Genomic DNA, 17,833 nt, shown 5'->3' on the forward strand with positions numbered 1-17,833 from the left:
TATTGAATAGAATTGGGGAGAAGAGGAATTTGTGGCACAACTTGACAAGAAGAAGGGACCGGTTGGTAGGACATGTTCTGAGGCATCAAGGGGTCACAAATTTAGCATTGGGGGGCAGCTTGGAGGATAAAAATCGTAGAGGGAGACCAAGAGATGAATACACTAAGCAGATTCAGAAGGATGTAGGTTGCAGTAGGTACTGGGAGACGAAGAAGCTTGCACAGGACAGAGTAGCATGGAGAGCTGCATCAAACCAGTCTCAGGACTGAAGACCACAACAAAAAGCAGCTTGCACAGGATAGAGTAGCATGAAGAGCTGCATCAAACCAATCTCAGGACTGAAGACAACAACAACAAAGTCCCGTGTAGACGTGCTTCAGCGTCGCAACGTCTTCTCGGTACAGACGTGTTTTTGGAAGGTTCGCCGACAGGTCGCCGCCGCGGCGCCTCGACGCCTGCCCCCACCCCGGCGGCTGCACGTCATGCCGTGTGCCCGACCTGCCCCAAGCAGGCGGGCGCCGGCTTGCAGTGCTGCGCGCGCCGCCCCAGCAGCCGCACGCCACACGGAGGCGGCAGCGGCTTGGCTCCCTCTCTGCGGCAGGAGCTGCCGAGCCGCAACCTGCGCGTGCGCTGCCGAGTACAGTGTCTGCGCGTCGCTACCCCACGGACATCTCTGCGTTCTCTGTCAAGTGACTGAAGTGATCTGTGAGGCAACCAGCGAGTAGCACTACCTGTTGCAAAAGGCACACGTCAGCAGAAGAGACCTTCGTGTAATTACGACTGACTCGGTAGTGAAAGAGGCGGCGCAGCTGACAGTTCCAAAGGCGGGTCAGCAGTGATTACGTCGATCGGTGTACGCTGAAGGTCGTCACAACAGGTCGCTCGAGTTCGCACTGCGATCAGAATGTGCTCGCGACAGTCAGCGTGAGGAGCGGACGGCGAGCTTTCTCCTCGCACACGCGACTTCTAACGCGTGCAGTCGAGTGCGTGACGCAGCTGCTGGGCCACCACGTCCCCGTAAGTACCGCACTCTATGCGAGTGCCTTTATCCAGAAGTATCCCCTACGTGAGCAGCTCCATCGTACTTGCCCCCCTTCTAAAAGCCGTGTACCGCAAGTCTCTAGAGGAACGGAAGGTTCCAAATGATTGGAAAAGAGCACAGGTAGTCCCAGTCTTCAAGAAGGGTCGACGAGCAGGTGCACAAAACTATAGACCTATATCTCTGACATCGATCTGTTGTAGACATCTGTGTTGTAGAATTTTAGAACATGTTTATTGCTCGCGTATCATGTCATTTCTGGAAACCCAGAATCTACTGTGTAGGAATCAACACGGATTCCGGAAACAGCGATCGTGTGAGACCCAACTCGCTTTATTTGTTCATGAGACCCAGAAAACATTAGATACAGGCTCCCAGGTAGATGCCATTTTCCTTGGCTTCCGGAAGGCGTTCGATACAGTTCCGCACTGTCGCCTGATAAACAAAGTAAGAGCCTACGGAATATCAGACCAGCTGTGTGGCTGGATTGAAGAGTTTTTAGCAAACAGAACACAGCATGTTGTTATCAATGGAGAGACGTCTACAGACGTTAAAGTAACCTCTGGCTTACCACAGGGGAGTGTTATGGGACCATTGCTTTTCACAATATACATAAATGACCTAGTAGATAATGTCGGAGATTTCATGCGGCTTTTCGCGGATGATGCTGTAGTATACAGAGAAGTTGCAGCATTAGAAAATTACAGCGAAATGCAAGAAGATCTGCAGCGGATAGGCACTTGGTGCAGGAAGTGGCAACTGACCCTCAACATAGACAAATGTAATGTATTGCGAATACATAGAAAGAAGGATCCTTCATTGTATGATTACGTGACAGCGGAACAAACACTGGTAGCAGTTACTTCTGTAAAATATCTGGGAGTATGCGTACGGAACGATTTGAAGTGGAATGATAATATAAAATTAATTGTTGGTAAGGCGGGAGCCAGGTTGAGATTCATTGGGAGAGTCCTTAGAAAATGTAGTCCATCAACAAAGGAGGTGGCTTACAACACACTCGTTCGACCTATACTTGAGTATTGCTCATCAGTGTGGGATCTGTACCAGGTCGGGTTGACAGAGGAGATAGAGAAGATCCAAAGAAGAGCGGCGCGTTTCGTCACAGGGTTATTTTGTAAGCGTGATAGCGTTACGGAGATGTTTAGCAAACTCAAGTGGCAGACTCTGCAGGAGAGGCACTCTGCATCGCGGCGTAGCTTGCTGTTCAGGTTTCGAGAGGGTGCGTTTCTGGATGAGGTATCGAATATATTGCTTCCCCCTACTTATACCTCCCGAGGAGATCACGAATGTAAAATTAGAGAGATTCGAGCGCGCACGGAGGCTTTCCGGCAGTCGTTCTTTCCGCGAACCATACGCGACTGGAACAGGAAAGGGAGGTAATAACAGTGGCACGTAGAGTGCCCTCCGCCACTCACCGTTGGGTGGCTTGCGGAGTATAAATGTAGATGGAGATCTGAATACTCCGCACGGACCGCCGGAGTTTCAGCTTGTCGCTACTCGCTGCCAGTAACATATCGTCTCGTTCAGGTAGTCTTTCAAACATCACTATATCCTTTCACATTTCCAAGTTCTGTGGCTTTATACTCACGATCATTATGAAATCTGTGTTTTAGAGCGTCATTCTGAAGTCACCAGTATTGTAAGGCATTCCTTGTCGTCTTAAGGCTAGTCCTGTCACCCTGCCATTTCTTCTAGTTAGTCTTTCCCCATGTTTCTTCGCTCACAGATTCTCTAGACAACCACCATCTTTCTCATCAATCCACTTAATTTCCCCCGTCATTCTATACAGATGTCAACTGACTTTCAAATCGTTCACGATTCACTTCCCTACAGTGCTTCGCTCCGCACACCAATTACCAGGAATTTTCCTTACTCTAAGGCTTACGTTTAATACTATAGGACTGTTTTTTGGCGATGAACGTCCCCATTACCTCTTCTCTTCTGCTTTTTATATTCTCAGTGCTTCCTCAATGAAGCGTTATTTTGCTTTCAATGTAGCAGACGTCCTTCAGTTGGCCCCGCTGTCCATACTAAATTTACCGCTACTTTCATTTCTGCCACGCACTTTCCACTTTCTTTTTGGTCTTCTCTCAGTCTGTATTCTGCGTTTCTCTGTTAATTCCTTTCAGCAGATCTGTAATTCTTCCTCATTTTCACTCACTATAACAACGTCGTCTACGAATGTAATCACTGACTTTCTTCCACCCCGAGTTTCACGCGCACTTCTCAACCCTTCTTTCATTTTCTTCATTGTTCCTTCCATAAGTAGATCGAAAAGCAGAGTAGAAACAAGGCAACCTTTTCTGATCCGAGCACTTTGTCTTCTATTCCTATTATGTACAGGCTGTAAACAATAACGTTTCCAATGTACCACAGTGGTGTTGATGAAGTCGGGACGAACATATCGATAATCGAGACTTGTGGTGTGGCAAGCTGGGAAAGAACTTCAGACTCAGACTGGACTATTATACCACCAAACTGCAGCACATGAACACTGCGCGAGCTTCGGTTGAAACTGAATATTAAAAACCCCTTATTCTTGCACTTACAAAACTTAAAATTCAATTTTTGTGTAAATTCGTCATCAAAATGTGAATTTTAACAGAATAACATTACCAATTAAATCGTTTTATTTGTCTGGCCTTCTTACTACGAAACTACTGTGCTTGAAACGCTTAATTTTAGATATAGCTGTAAACGTAATTAATTTCTGTATAACGTTTACAAATTTTTTTGTCATTACACCACGGAAAAATTAATTAAGTAATGTTAAGGAAACAGAATATCAAGCGTAAGAAAGCGAGCCGATACTGAAAATACCGAACAGCACGCGCCGCCTGCAGCTCAGGCGTCTTCTGACGACTGCGAGGTCGACTGCTGCCCTGCCTGAGTTATGGACCACGAGGCAGGCACGTGCCCCACGTATCAAACCATCCGCCCCGACTCCCCCTGCACCACTGTTGTACGCTTTAAACATTTATCGCTTAGCACCTTGTATAACCTTACTGCATATTACGCGTCTTTCAGTATGTTGTTGGTGTTGTTGTTATTGTTGTGGTCTTCAGTCCAGAGAATGGTTTGATGCAGCACTCCATGCTACTCTATCCTGTGCAAGCTTTTTCATCTCCCGGTACCTACTGCAACCTACATCCTTCTGAATCTGTTTAGTGTATTCCTCTCTTGGTCTCCCTCTACGATTTTTACCCTCCACGCTGCCCTCCAATACTAAATTGGTGATCCCCTTGATGCCTCAGAATATGTCCTACCAACCGATCCCTTCTTCTAGTCACGTTGTGCCACAAATTTCTCTTCTCTCCAATTCTATTCAGCACCTCCTCAATAGTTACGTGAGATACCCACCTCATCTTCAGCGTTCTTCTGTAGCACCACATTTTGAAAGCTTTCTTGTCTAAACTAATTATCGTCCAAGTTTTACTCCCATGCATGGCTACACTCCATACAAATACTTTCAGAAACTACTTCCTGACACTTAAATCTATATTCGATGTTAACAAATTTCTCTTCTTAAGAAACACTTTCCTTGCCAGCGCCAGTCTACATTTTATATCCTCTCTACTTCGACCATCATCAGTTATTTTGCTCCCCAAATAGCAAAACTCATTTACTACTTCAAGCGTCTCATTTCCGAATCTCATTCCCGCAGCATCACCCGATTTAATTCGACTACATTCCATTATCTTCGTTTTGCTTTTGTTTATGTTCATCTTATATCCTCCTTTCAAGACACTGTCTATTCCGTTCAGCTGCTCTTCCAGGTCCTTTGCTGTCTCTGACAGAATTACAATGTCATCATCAAACCTCTAAGTTTTTATTTCTTCTCCATGTATTTTAATTCCTATTCCGAATTTTTCTTTTCTTTCCTTTACTGCTTGCTCAATATATACAGATTCAATGACATCGGGGATAGGTTACAACCCTGTCTCACTCCCTTCCCAACCACTACTTCCCTTTCATGCCCCTCGACTCTCATAACTGCCATCTGGTTTCTGTATTAATTTTAAATAGCCTTTCGCTCCCTGTTTTTTACCCCTCCCACCTTCCGAATTTGAAAGAGAGTATTCCAGTCAACATTGTCAAAATCTTTCTCTAAGTCTACAAATGCTAGAAACGTAGGTTTATCTTTCCTTAATCTATTTTCTAAGATAAGTCGTAGGGTCAGTATTGCCTCACGTGTTCCAACATTTCTACGGAATCCAGCCTGATCTTCCCCGAGGTCGGCTTCTTCCAGTTTTTCCATTCGTCTGTAAAGAATTCGTGTTATTATTTTAGAGCCGTGGCTTATTAGACTGATAATTCGGTAATTTTCACATCTGTCAACACCTGCTTTCTTTGGGATTGGAATTATTATATTCTTCTTGAAGTCTGAGGGCATTTCGCCTGTCTCATACATCTTGCTCACCAGATGGTAGAGTTTTGTCAGGACTGGCTCTCCCAAGGCCGTCAGTAGTTCCAATGGAATGTTGTCTACTCCTGGGCCTTGTTTCGACTCAGGTCTTTCAGTGCTCTGTCAATTTCTTCACGCAGAATCGTATTTCCCATTTCATCTTCATCTATATCCTCTTCCATTTCCATAATATTGTCCTCAAGTACATCGCCCTTGTATAGACCCTCTATATACTCCTTCCACCTTTCTGCTTTCACTTCTTTGCTTAGAACTGGGTTTCCATCTGAGCTCTTGATGTTCATACAAGGTGCTCTCTTTTCTCCAAAGGTCTCTTTAATTTTCCTGTAGGCAGTATCTGTCTTACCACTCGTGAGATAAGCCTCTACACCCTTACATTTGTTCTCTAGCCATCCCTGCTTAGCCATTTTGCACTTCCTGTCTATCTCATTTTTGAGACGTTTGTATTCCTTTTTGCCTGCTTCATGTACTGCATTTTTTACTGTTTTTACTGCATTTGTCTCCTTTCATCAATTAAATTCAGTATCTCAATATCAATAATCAATATTTCAATATCAATATCTCAATATCAATAAAACAATATCTCTTCTGGTACCCAAGGATTTCTATAATTCTCTTCTTGTAACTACTTGTTCCTCTGCTACCGTCACTATTTCATCTCTCATAGATACCCATTCTTCTTCTACTGTATTTCTTTCCCCCATTCTTGTCAATCGGTCCCTAATGCTCTCCCTTAAAATCTCTACAAACTCTGGTTCTTTCAGTTTATCCAGGTCCCATCTCCTTAAATTCCCACCTTTTTGCAGTTCCTTCAGTTTTAATATACAGTTCATAACCAATAGATAGATTGTGGTCAAAGTCCACACCTGCCCCTGGAAGTATCTTACAATTTAAAACTTGGTTTCTGAATCTGTGTCTTACCACTATATAATCTGAGACCTTCCAGTATCTCCAGGCATCTTCCAAATATACAACCTTCTTTCATGATTCTTGAACCCCGTGTTAGCTATGATTAAGTTATGTTCTGTGCAAAATTCTACCAGGCGGCTTCCTCTTTCATTCCTTACTCCGATTCCATATTCACCTACTACGTTTCGTTCTCTTCCTTTTCCTACTATCGAGTTCCAATCAGCCATGACGATTAAATTTTCGTCTCCCTTCACTATAATAATAAAGTTCTTTTATCTCATCATACATTTAATCAATCTCTTCGTTATCTGCGGAGCTAGTTGGCATATAAACTTGTACTACTATGGTAGTTACGGGCTTCGTATGTGTCTTGGCCACAATAATACGTTCACTGTGCTGTTTGTAGTAGCTTACCCGCTTTCCTATTTTCCTATTCATTATTAAACCTACTCCTGCATTACCCCTATTTGATTTTGTATTTATGACCCTGTATTCACCTGACCAGAAGCCTGTTCCTCCTGCCAACGAACTTCACTAATTCCCACTATATCTAACATTTCCCTTTTTAAATTTTCTAACCTACCTGCCCGATTAAGGGATCTGACATTCCACGCTCCGATCCGTAGAACGCCAGTTTTCTTTCTCCTGATAACGACGTCCTCTTGAGTAGTCCCCGCTTGGAGATCCGAATGGGGGACTATTTTACCTCCGGAATATTTTACCCAATAGGACGCCATCATCATTTAACCATACAGTAAAGCTGCATGCCCTCGGGAAAAATTACGGCTTTCTGGGAATTACTAACATTTTAAAAAATTTTACGTTGTGGAACACTGTAGGTTGACATATTCTTTGAAGGTCTCTATATTTCTCTTAAGTCTCGCATTTAGTATCAGACGCAACGTCAGAACAACTCCTCTGCTGCCTTAACCTCTCCTAAAGTGATGCTCCGTTTCCATTTTTTATACTTGTTTACACTGTTCTTGTCAGTAACTTGGATGCATGTGCTGCCAAGCTGACCGTGCGATACTTTATCACATATGTCTGCCTTTGATATCTCTGGGAGTTTATGGGCGATGTTCTTCCGAATGTCAGATGCTGTGTCTTCAGAATTATAGGCTCTACACACCGATCCGACTAATCGTTAGATAGCATTTCCTTCAAAGATTTTAAAAGTTTTGAAATACGGGATGTCCCATTTATGTTGATCAACTCACATTAATTTGTTTCTAGAAACAAATTAAAAAATATGCCACTCCAGAGTTGTTTGGCTAGTAAGGGAACATTAAACAACAAGCTTTCCTTTCTTTTAAATTCGCCCCTTAGAAAGTTACGAGCAGCAGGACGTCTTTTTTAAATAGCACCCTCTGCTTTTCCTTCGGTAGTGCACTTGCTCTCCTTGAAAGCTGCCCAAACACCTGTCACATTGTAGTCTACCATTCACGTAAACACGACGTCTTGAAAAACGTGGCACAAAACTGACTCTCCCGTACTGTGCAGACACACATTGGGCAGCTGCCCAGTGTCACGTAACTCGTGCACTCTCTGGAGCTGGTAGTACACAAATGAGAACACGAGGAAAATGCACACCAGCTATTCAGTCAAGCGTCTTTATGCTCGCACAGACCTTCAGCTGAAGTTGGTCATAGAGAATCAATGTCAGTTTTATGATACGTTTTTAATAACGTCATGTGTACTGTGAACAAGGTTTCAGGCATGGAATTAGATTACAGAGAAAAAAATTGAGGGTGGTATTTAATAAAGGCCTACTGCTGTCGATATATTCATAATGAACCAAATTACAAGAAAGACAGTCCGCCCCCGGTAGCTGAGTGGTCAGCGCGACAGTATGTCAATCCTAAGGACCCGGATTCGATTCCCGGCTGGGTCGTAAATATTTTCCGTTCATGGACTGGGTGTTGTGTTGTCATAATCACCATCATTTCATCCCCATGGACGCGCAAGTCGCCGAAGTGGTGTCAAATCGAAAGACTTGCACCCGGCGAACGGTCTACCCGACGGGAGGCCGTAGTCACACGACAAGAAAGGCAGTCATGCTGGTTAACATTCTCCTGGTAGGTAAACTACATATCCTTGATGCCTTTTGTTTTATTTTGCTTCTGGGCAAAAAGTTAGTTAAAGTGGTCCAGAGAAATGGTGCGCCCTGTACATCTATTTCGGTGGTTTCTTGCTTGTCTCTAAGAGCTCTGTCTAACATTGGCTCTAATAATAGATCATCTATTGCTTCCAAACCGACACCCATATACATAGTCAACACCAGCGCGTATCCCATGCTTTCCTATTAGATTTGTGCAAGCTAAGCGGGGAAAAATGATTGCGAAACCTCTCAGAGTGAGACCGCACCGTGATAAAACGCAAAGTCTATCTCGGAGGAATTTAGTTATGTTTGCAACCAACTGTCAAACTTCGCTGATTATCTGCTTCTGCATTCCGTGACAGGTATCTAACGATTTCACCTCCCGGTACCGAATTGCGTCGTTTGTGTTCAGCGTCATAGGGTTACTTTGTATCCGCTAGATCGCTCGCGTATGTAATTAACAACGCTTCTGCTACCCTCGTTTATACTGGCATTGGTTTCCTTAATTGGTCTGGGGGAAACATCTGAATGGTCCATTAAGGAGGACCCATTACCACGTCAGCTTTGTGCTGCTCATTAATCTGACTCCAGATTTCTAATTGGACGATAGATAAGCCTCGAATTCTCTTTTGTCCTCGAACATCTTCCTTATTCTATGGTGTAGAGTGAGAGACGAGCCATCCATCACTAATTAGAAAGTGTTTTCGCAGCCAGTGGCGCTACCACGTTGGTAACATCGGTTCCCGCCTGAGCACGAAATTAAGCAACGTCGGTCCCGGTTAGTACTTGGATGGGCGATCACCGTCCTAGGAGTACCGGATGCAGCTAGTTGAGGCACACGCAAGCCGCTTAAGTGGCGTCCAGCTTAAAGAGCCGCACCAGGCAATGTTATTATTTTACGTGTTTTCGCAGACGTTCGTTTTGTTTTACACTGTTAGACCGACCAGAAAGTCTTCAGCAAAACGCGTCTGTAACACCTGTTTTCTCACGGTGTACGAGAAAGAGCTGTGATTCTACTCCTTTTATACTATATGCGGCAGTTTAGAATTACACTAGTGGACATTAAAATTGCTACACCACGAAGATGACGTGCTACAGACGCGAAATTTAACCGACAGGAAGAAGATGCTGTGACATGCAAATGATTAGTTTATGAAAGCATTCAAAAAAGGTTGGCGCCGGTGGCGACACCTACAACGTGCTAACATAAGGAAAGTTTCCAACCGATTTCTGATACACAAACAGCAGTTGACCGGCGTTGCCTGGTGAAACGTTGTTGTGACGCCTCGTGTAAGGAGGAATGCGTACCATCACGTTTCCGACTTTGATAAAGGTCGGATTGTAGCCTATCGCGATTGCGGTTTATCGTATCGCGACATTGCTGCTCGCGTTGGTCGAGATCGAATGACTGTTAGCAGAATATGGAATCGGTGGGTTCAGGAGAGTAATACAGATCGCTGTGCTGGATCCCAACGGCCTCGTATCACTAGCAGTCGAGATGTCAGGCATCTTATCCGCCTGGCTGCAACGGATCGTGCAGCCACGTCTCGATCCCTGAGTCAACAGATGGCGACGTTTGCAAGACAACAACCATCTACACGAACAGTTCGACGACGTTTGCAGCAGCATGGACTATCAGCTCGGAGACCATGGCTGCGGTTACCCTTGACGCTGCATCACAGACAGGAGAGCTTGCCATGGTGTACTCAACGACAAACCTGGGTGCACGAATGCGAAACGTCATTTTTTCGGATGAATCCAGGTTCTGTTTACAGCATCATGATGGTCGCATCCGTGTTTGGCGACATCGCGGCGAACGCACATTGGAAGCGTGTATTCGTCATCGCCATATTGGAGTATCACCCGGCGTGATGGTATGGGGTGCCATTGGTTACACGTCTCGGTCACCTCTTGTTCCCATTGACGGCACTTTGAACAGTGGACGTTACATTTGAGATGTGTTACGACCCGTGGCTCTACCCTTCGTTGGATCCCTGCGAAACCCTACATTTCAACAGGATAATGCACGACCGCATGTTGCACGTCCTGTACGGGCCTTCTGGATACAGAAAATGTTCGACTGCTGCCCTAGCCAGCACATTCTCCAGATCTCTCACCAATTGAACACGTTTGCTGAATGGTGGTCGAGCAACTGGCTTGTCACAATACGTGAGTCACTATTCTTGATGAACCGTGGTATAGTTTGAAACTGCATGGGCAGGTGTACCTCTACACACCATCCGAGCTCTGTTTGACTCAATGCCCAGGCGTATCAAGGCCTTTATTACGGCCTGAGGTGGTTGTTCTGGGAACTTATTTCTCAGGATTTATGCACCCAAACTGCGTGAAAATGTACTAACACGTCAGTTCTAGTATAATACATTTATCCAATGAACACCCGTTTATCATCTGCATTTCTTCTTGGTGTAGCAATTTTAATGGGCAGTAGTGTAAAATGTAGTTTTGTCACTCTGTTTTGATGCAAAATACTTCGATTTACTTAAATAAAGCCAAAAAAGATTCGGAAAATTGTAGCCAGAGTCAGATATTCCTAATTTCTGAAAACATGAAAAAAGCAGAAATAAGGAAGATAGAGTTTTACTGTCCTCGTCGCTGTCATTGATGTTAGTGTTGTGAGATTACCTTGACAAAAAAAGAATGTTTCCGGAAATCAACTGATTCAGGCATGTGATTTTAGCGAAACGATCAAAAACGTAAATTTCGATACGTGGGCGAAGATTTAAAGCCCACTTCTCGTGAATGGGAGTCTGGTGCTTCAGCCGCTTAGTTTGTTGGTTCAAATGGCTCTGAGCACTATGGGACTTAACAGATGTGGTCATTAGTCCCCTAGAACTTAGAACTACTTAAACCTAACTAACCTAAGGACATCACACACTTCCACGCCCGAGGCAGGATTCGATCCTGCGACCGTAGCAGTCGCGCGGTTCCGGACTGAGCGCATACAACCGCGAGACCACCGCGGCCGGCCTTGGTTTGTTGGAGCACGCAGAAGACAAGTCTGTTTCACAACGTTTTTCGTTGTTATTTTCTAAAATATGTTCGTATCTTTTGTTTTTTCACATACAACACGTTTGGTTTTTAGCAAACTGCCACACGATCTTCCGATAGCAAGACATGCCATGAGATATACGAAAGCGTATTGTGTACATGTATTTAGCTGGACCCAAACACAGGGTAAGTACAAGTGAAAACTAAATAAAATAACATGTCAGGTATTTTGCTTGTCGTTTGGAGACCAGTCTGCATAGCCACGAAATGCAAGAAACCTAATTCCCGTGATAACTGTTGGCGTTTGCTTACAGTGCGAATACGGACTGTTCTTTTCATGTGTATTATAACTGAACTACCCCCTCTCCCTTGTTCCCCGTTCTGCTTCGTCTACTGGAAGAGCACCATAAACAATTCAGAAGGTACAGCACATGGGACAGGAACAGCACTGCTAGCTAGTTTCCGAACTTTCATATCTTACTTGTTTTACTGCTAGTAGTTCACAACTATTTTTCAGCGCATGAAAAGAACAAGAAATACGTACTTTAACAACAGAAAGTTATATTTGTACATATAGTTGTAATCATTTAGATGACAACTGTCGACTAATAAAGGAAACACCTTATTTAACACACAATATTTGATATATGGGTGTCACTGAGTAATCGCTACTGGATATTGCGTTGTAGACTGTGTCATTATGTTTATAAGTGAATCACTCTGGATTAGTGGAAAGTTTAAAATGCGAAAACAAATGAAGAAACCAGCACACTGCTGCAGTCTACGAAAGATGCTTGATAGTGGAGTGGACAGAACGCTGCTTTCAAAAATCAGTTAGTCAGATTCAGCTTCTAATAGCCCTAACCCAACTCCCCAGCAGCCGGTAGTCAAATCTAACTACCCAACTTCAGTATTAATCGTGTCAATCAAAGCGAGGAGTGACAGACCTTCTCTCTCCCTCTACCTTAACTGCCGTTCAGAACTATTTCTAACAACCTCACGCGCTTCGTCGTTTTCAGCATGACACTGAACGTATTTTTGTTTAAATCTGTCACTTGATTACAACATTGTACTTGATTAAAATAATTAAACACTCCTCAATTTAGATAAACAGTCGCCTTTACAAAGTAGTTTTGAATAAACCACTTTGTTTAATGAAAGTAAAGTAATACAATTAATTACTTGGGGTAAGAAAAGAATAAATCCTACAGAGCTGTTTTTTGTACTCAGTAGCTATCCAGATAACTTCTGAAATGGTTACGGTGTGCCTAGACCGTGCCTAGCTAACAAACAGGCAATCAGTATCCTAAGGCATAGCGTCAGACTGCGCATTGGCTGTTAATAAACTCTATCACTTCCTACCTGCTTCCCCTCCTCCTTCTTTAGAACAGTATGTGGCACTGAAGTGCACGCAGCCAGTACTTACCAACAAACCATCCACCTGAACGTTTAATGATGGTAAAAAAATACTGTGGAAGCCCTTAACTCGAAAAAATGTGACTGTGCCAAAGTCTGATTGTAGTAGTTAATATTAATTTTAAGAAGTAGCAGGAACTTTGTTTAAATAAGCGTAGGGTCTGACTGCCTTGCAAGGCTGTTATGGTGCCTTAAAATTAAATCTAGTACTGTGTAAATTAAAATACTGCGTAAGTTTTAAAGTTATATTTCTGCATCAATTTAACCAACTAGTAACGCAATGTATTTACTTGCAAAGCTAAGAATGTGTGACTACAAAACCGTTTCTACTTCGTAGAATAACATAGAATTACTACTACTTGTCTTGTATAAGCAAAAGCAACAGCAGTACAGTAATTTTAAGATATTTATGTTCACTAACGATATTACGATGCCAAACGATATTGTGTACACTTTCAGACATTAAAACCAACAGTATTTGTATTCTTAGTTCGCTAATAATGTGTGGCCCTGTTATTACTTTCATGAGCTTCAGTAAGCACTGAAATAACTTTTTCTGTTACCGTAGTGAAGAAATGCAATAGAAAAGTTTCTTTCACATAATCTCAACAAAGTATAAATTACTGCACTTCCTGGGTCAGTATGTATTAATTATAAGAAAACAGTTACTTCTCGCTGTAATTACTGCAAACGAAGGCACTCTCATACTGCCTGGGTATTTGAACCAGTATGTTCAAAACATGCGAAAGTAATCACTTTGAAAATGCACACTCTCTCCATTTATATTGATCACTTTGTTAGTTAGGCATATACTTTGTAGTTCTTTCTGAAATTAGGAAGATAATAAACTCTCTCAAGAATAAAAGCTCACATGGAATTGATGGCATTTCCAGCAGGATAATAAAAGCTTGCTCCCAAGAAATAAGTGGATTTCTGAGCCACATATGTAATAGCTCTCTGAAGCAGGGTATTTTCCCTGCTAGACTGAAGTGTGCCATTGTTAAACCACTGCATACAAAAGGGGATACGTCTGATGTCAACAACTACCGCCCAATCTCTCTTCTGACTGCCTTATCCAAAATTCTTGAAAAAGTAATGTATTGTAGAGTATCTTCACACCTTTGTAAAAATAAAGTTTTAACAAAATGTCAGTTTGGTTTCCAGAAGGGTTTTTCAACGGAAAATGCTATATATACTTTCACTAATGAAATATTAAATGCTCTGAGTAACCGGAAGTCACCCGTTGGGATTTTTTGTGATCTATCAAAGGCTTTTGACTGTGTAAATCATGGAATACTTCTAGATAAGCTCAAGTACTATGGTATGAATGGGACAGTGCTCAAATGGTTTAAATCATACCTAACTGGAAGAGTGCAGAATGTTGAAATAAACAGTTCACATAATATGCAAAAAACTGGTGATTTCTCAAACTGGGGAACAATCAAGAATGGGGTGCCGCAAGGTTCGGTCTTGGGTCCTCTGCTGTTCTTAATATATATTAATGACTTGCCATTCTATATTCACGAAGATGCAAAGCTGGTACTTTTTGCCGATGATATAAGCATAGCTATCACACCTGACAAACAAGAATTAACTGGTGAAATTGTAAACGATGTTTCTCAGAAAATCATTAAGTGGTTCTATGCAAATGGGCTCTCATTAAACTTTGACAAAACACAGTATATACAGTTCCGCACAGTAAATGGAATGACCCCAGTAACAAATATAGACTTCGATCAGAAATCAGTAGCTAAGGTAGAATATTCAAAATTTCTAGGTGTATGCATTGATGAGGGGTTGAATTGGAAAAAACACACTGAGGATCTGCTGAAACGTTTGAGTTCAGCTACTTATGCTATTAGGGTCATTGCAAATTTTGGCGATATACATCTGAGTAAATTAGCTTACCACGCCTATTTTCATTCTCTGCTTTCGTATCTCATCATATTCTGGGGTAACTCATCATTGAGTAAAAGAGTGTTCATTGAACAAAAGCGTGTAATCAGAATAATTGCTGGAGCTCATCCAAGATCATCCTGCAGACACTTATTTAAAGAACTAGAAATCTTCACTGTAGCCTCACAATATATATATATATATTCACTTATGAAATTTGTTATTAACAATCCGAACTAATTCAAAAGTAATAGCAGTGTACGTGGCTACAACACTAGGAGAAAGGATGATCTTCACTACTCAAGGTTAAATCTAACTTTGGCTCAGAAGCGGGTAAATTATGCTGCCACAAAAGTCTTTGGTCACTTACCTAATAGCATCAAAAGTCTGACAGATAGCCGTATAGCATATCAAAGGAAATTAAAAGAATTTCTTAATGGCAACTCCTTCTACTCATTAGATGAATTTTTGGATATAGTAAGTGGGTAATTTCCCAACCCCCACACAAAAAAAAAAAATTAAAATATTGAGTGTCATGTAATATTTTGTGTAATGTAATATCTTGTATAGACACCCTTTATTAACCTGACACGTTCCACATCATTACGAAGTGTCGTATTCATGATCATGGAACAAGTACTAATATAAACTAATCTCTAATCTTTCTAGGCACGCACAAAGTTAAATAAGACGAAACGACTGACAGGGTAATTTTTAGTCATTAACGAACACTTTCTTTATGATTTACATTGTCCAAAAGTAGCAAAAATCATTAAGCTGCACCCGCCTATAAAAATATATACAGCTTTTCAGTCTTGCCTTTTAGCGGTCGTGGGCGATTAATTATGTGCTCAGTTTGTAGCCGCTCAAAGATATGGCTCCATATAATACATATCACATACGTGTATGCGTGTTATCTATCCTCTTGAAGCGCCTTTAAGTTTATTTAGACTTCACTTGCTGAGCGTGAAGTAGATAATTTATTAGAGGCCAGTACTTAGAGCAAAAAACCTCCGCAAGACATCCGCTCTAATTCTCTCCTTGCGTGACGCTGTATGCTAGCCACACTCTTTACCAGAGCACGTGCACATCCAACTGTCATTTATGACGTGCTGATTTACACACAAAATAGCTGTCACGTAGCATCGCTCGGTCTTGTACTCAGTAAATCTGTGCCAGATTTGCTGCAGTCAGATTGCTACACTCAAGGCTCTAACTCTGCTCAGCGAGCACGCTCACAAGGTCTGATTCCGCTGACTGCCTTCTTCAGTCTGCATCTTTGTCTGCCCGAAAGTTCTGGAAGGCGCACAAACTTTCCACGCCCTCCACGTCACCTGTACTGTCCCAATTAGATATACGTATCATTCTCTTTGACTTATTTCTGCACAATTCTATGGCTACAAATACGGTACAATAGTATAAAATTGCAAGCCTGTACATAACTTGAATATTACATGAAGCACTGTAATAAAAAAAAATTTACACACCAAAGAAAAGTTTGAATATACAGGGTGGCGCACGAAATGTTAGCAATTGTTTCCTTCACAATTTACGACGCACATTAAATATCCCGCTGGGATCTCTACAGCAGTACCAGCGGAGCTTGGAAAAACAAATGAGTTACGAAATGACGTGTAATTCACGATACTGCCGCTAGAAGACTAGTAAGCAGCAATGGCTGAGAATGGAAGACTGACGACACAGCAACGATCGGCAATTGTGTTACATTTTCATGAAACGAAAAGCCTTGTTGTGACTCAGAGGCGTTTTCGACAACAGTTTAACACACGATGGGTCCCTTGCAAGAAGACCATCCACAGGTTGTACGATAAATTTGTACAGGAAGGAACAGAATTGGAAGCGAAGCGACCTCGGCCTAAGCCGGTTTGTTCTCCGGAGAATATTGAAGCGATACGAGTTGCTGTACAGAGAAGTCCCGGGAAATTGTGTAGAAAGGCAGCAGTGCAACTGGGAATATCCAGACGCTCCGTTCAACGCATTCTTAAAAGTGACTTCCATATGTACCCATACAAGATGACCTGTGCACAGAAGCTCACTGAAGAACACAAGCAGCAGAGACTACTGTTTGCTCAGTGGGCAGAGGATAGGGAAGGAACTCTCAACAACGTTTGGTTTTCAGACGAAGCGCATTTTCATTTAGACTGTGTGGTTAACAAACATAATGTACGCTTTTGGGCCACTGAAAACCCACAAGTGCTTCATGAACGACAACATTATGCTCCGAGGATTACAGCGTGGGCAGCAATTTCCAGTCACGTACTTATTGGACCCTTTTTCTTTGAAGAAACTGTGAACAGCGAGCGTTATTTGAGCATGCTTCGCAATAGCTTCATTCCACAGCTTCTTGCTACTGCCTTGCCCTTCAACACGCAGTGGTTCATGGAAGATGGAGCAAGGCCACATACTGCAAACACTGTGTTGGAGTTTTTACACGAGCATTTCGACATGTGGATCATTTCACTCAGGTTTCCAGGTCGCTTCAATGACGGACAAAATTGGCCCCCGAATAGTCCAGACCTCAATACATGTGACTTTTTTCTTTGGGGGTACCTAAAGGAAAAAATTTTCCCGTAACATCCACTTGATTTATGGAGCTCATAAGACTTATTCTTCAAGCTTTCAGTGAAATTACGGAAGACATGTGCTGTAGAGTAATCACTAACTTGAATGTTCGTTTGAAGGAAGTTAGGAAACGAAATGGTGGACAAATTGAGCATGTGCTGAGTTAGAACAAATCTCCATGGACGGCTCTACATTGTAGTATATGTTTCTTTCAGATTGTATTGACAATAAAGTTTATATACAAAAACAAAATGGTAACACATTTCGTGTTCCTTCCTGCATTTTGTTATTGTGTTAATGGCTGATTACTGTAGATTCGCTACAAATCCCTATGTCACACACAGCGACCCAAAAGTTTTGGGAACTGCACGTTAGACAGCAGCTTTCTCCCGTTGACAGCGTCAAGGTACACGTGGCAGTCTTCGTTCATTCACGAACA

At 42.4% G+C, this 17,833-nt stretch overlaps 1 protein-coding gene across 1 annotated transcript in view; it reads left to right on the forward strand.

Moving 5' to 3' along the window:
* Positions 1-738: 738 nt before the first annotated feature.
* Positions 739-17,833, forward strand: part of LOC126195494 (uncharacterized) — a 276,681-nt gene continuing 259,586 nt past the window's right edge. Inside the window, exon 1 of the mRNA XM_049934122.1 lies at positions 739-1,017. The gene's annotated coding sequence lies outside the window, so the exon portion shown is untranslated. The remainder of the gene's footprint in view (positions 1,018-17,833) is intronic.

Source organism: Schistocerca nitens, chromosome 7, assembly GCF_023898315.1.
Source record: "Schistocerca nitens isolate TAMUIC-IGC-003100 chromosome 7, iqSchNite1.1, whole genome shotgun sequence".
NCBI classification, from domain to species: Eukaryota; Metazoa; Arthropoda; class Insecta; order Orthoptera; family Acrididae; genus Schistocerca; species Schistocerca nitens.